Source organism: Salvelinus sp. IW2-2015, unplaced genomic scaffold (assembly GCF_002910315.2).
Source record: "Salvelinus sp. IW2-2015 unplaced genomic scaffold, ASM291031v2 Un_scaffold4951, whole genome shotgun sequence".
Classification (NCBI taxonomy): Eukaryota; Metazoa; Chordata; class Actinopteri; order Salmoniformes; family Salmonidae; genus Salvelinus; species Salvelinus sp. IW2-2015.
In genome coordinates this window covers 10,755-13,402 of record NW_019946220.1, presented here as the reverse complement: position 1 = coordinate 13,402, position 2,648 = coordinate 10,755, and the positions used below count along the sequence as shown (strand labels likewise).

Sequence of the window (2,648 nt, the reverse complement as noted above, 5' to 3'; positions counted from 1 at the left end):
TCTAGTATGACATCACTGGTTCCATCCGATGACCTCGTAGAAGAGAGCTTTGAGGAGGCGTGACTCGTAGGTGACGGTGTTCTTTCCAATGTGCATCCTGTCCTCCTCCAGTGGCTGTTCTATCATGGCTGGCTCTGTCTTACCATACACTACAGGGAGAGAGGGAGGGAGAGGGGGGAGAGAGAGGAGAGAGGGGGAGGAGAGAGGGAGAGAGAGGAGAGAGGAGAGAGAGGAGAGAGGGGAGAGAGGAGGAGAGAAGATCGGAGAGGGACGAAAAGGAGGTAGAGCGTGGGAGGGTAAATGGTGTGTTGAAACTGTGTGTGTGTCTGTCTGCACGTGTCTGTAGGTGTGTGTATGTGAGCGTGCACATGTATGTATGTGTGTGTGTGTATATGTGTGTGTGTGTATATTGTGAGCATGCTGTGTGTGTGTGTGTGTGTGTGTGTGCGCCCGTACCTTCACAGTGCTCCAGGAACTGAATACACTCCTGAACAACTGAGTCCCTGATCATGATCATGTGTTTGGCCGTGTTCTCCAGCAGAGACAGGAAACAGCGCTTAGCATAGAACCAGGTGTCTGTTCCCAGCTACACACACAGGACGACAACCATGAGAGAAGGATACAAAATCATGGTCAGAGGAATAGAGATTTCCTTCTTATTCCCTCCTGATTCAGGGAATCTTCCAACTAGGATGTCTGGAAAACCTGGCTGGACATTGTGTTAGCAGAATTTCCCAACCCTGGTGGGGGACAGGGATATACACTCAGGAGACTCAAAGTCAATTTGACAGGTACCCTGATCTAAACAACTTGTACCTGGCCTGAAAACCAGTTAAAACCAGTTAAACAAGCTAAAACCAGCTAAAACAAGCTAAAACCAGTTAAACAAGCTAAGAAATAAGATGGAGACGGGAGGATGGAGGGATAGTTTAAGGTGTTCAACAGCCTGTTTGTGAGATATTACCCAAATGATTTGCACAGAGAAAGAGGAGATGGGGAGGTTATGGAGGCATCTACTGTGTAGCTCAGTGGAAGAGTGGGTGGTAGAGAGTTCTAGAAACTCAACAACACTCCTACAGAGATAGTCTAGTCTAGAGTGTCTCTTGTGAGGGACGTCATGTGTAGTCTAGTCTAGAGTGTCTCTTGTGAGGGACGTCATGTCTAGTCTAGAGTGTCTCTTGTGAAGGACGGTCATGTCTAGTCTAGTGTGTCTCTTGTGAGGGACGTCATGTGTAGTCTAGTCTAGAGTGTCTCTTGTGAGGGACGGTCATGTGTAGTCTAGCATGTCTCTGTGAGGGACGGTCATGTGTAGTCTAGTCTAGAGTGTCTCTTGTGAGGGACGTCATGTGTAGTCTAGTCTAGAGTGTCTCTTGTGAGGGACGTTAGCTCCAAGCAGACACTCGTAGACTAGACTACACATGACGTGCCTAAAGAGAAGACACTCTAGACTAGACTAACACATGACCTCCTACAAGAGACACTCTAGACTAGACTACACATGACCGTCCTCACAAGAGACTGCTAGACTACACATTGACCGTCCCTCACAAGAGACACTCTAGTACACATGACCGTCCTCACAAGAGACATCTAGACTAGACTACACATGAGGTCCTCAACAAGAGCACTCTAGACTAGACTACACATGACCGTCCCTCAGCAGAGACATGCTAAGACTACACATGACCGTCCTCACAAGAGACACTCTAGACTAGACTACACATGAGTCCCTCACAAGAGCACACTAGACTAGACATGACCGTCCTTCACAAGAGACACTCTAGACTAGACATGACGTCCCTCACAAGAGACACCTAAGATTAGACTACAACATGAGTCCCTCACAAAGACACTCTAGACTAGACTATCTCTGTAGGAGTGTTGTTGAGTTTCTAGAACTCTCTACCACCCACTCTTCACTGAGCTACAAGTAGATCCTCCATAACCTCCCATCTCCTCTTTCTCTGTGCAAATCATTTGGGTAATATCTCACAAACAGGCTGTTGAACACCTTAAACTATCCCTCCATCCTCCGTCTCATCTTATTTCTTAGTTGTTTAATGGTTTTAGCTTTGTTTTAGCTGGTTTTAGCTGTTTAACTGGTAACTGTTTTCAGGCCAGGTACAAAGTTGTTTAGATCAGGGTACCTGTCAAATTGCATTTGGTCTCCTGAGTGTATATCCTTCCCCCACAGGTTGGGAAATTCTGCTAACACAATGTCCAGCCAGGTTTTCCAGACATCCTAGTTGGAAGATCCTGAATCAGGAGGATAAGAAGGAAATCTCTTTCCTCTGACCATGATTTTGTATCCTTCTCTCATGGTTGTTCGTCGTTGTGTGTAGCTGGGAACGAGACCTGGTTCTATGCTAAGCGCTGTTTCCTGTCTCTGCTGGAGAAAGGGCCAAACACATGATCATGATCAGGGACTCAGTTGTTCAGGAGTGTATTCAGTTTGGAGCACTGTGAAGGTAGGGGCGCACACACACACACACAACCACACATGCATGCTCATATACCCCCACACACATATACCACAACACACATACATACATGTGAGCTCAATACACACACCTACAGACACGTGCAGACAGACACACATACACAGTTTCAACACATCACATTTTACCCTCCACCGTGCTCTTACAGTC

The 2,648-nt window shown here is 46.8% G+C and overlaps 1 long non-coding RNA gene across 1 annotated transcript in view; it reads right to left on the bottom strand.

The window, feature by feature from the left end:
• Positions 1 to 2,648, bottom strand: part of LOC112077830 (uncharacterized) — a 9,226-nt gene continuing 6,578 nt past the window's right edge. The window contains exons 2-3 of the long non-coding RNA XR_002895511.2: positions 457 to 586; positions 1 to 149 (exon numbers count right to left, since the gene is read on the bottom strand). This is a non-coding gene — a long non-coding RNA (uncharacterized lncRNA). The remainder of the gene's footprint in view (positions 150 to 456; positions 587 to 2,648) is intronic.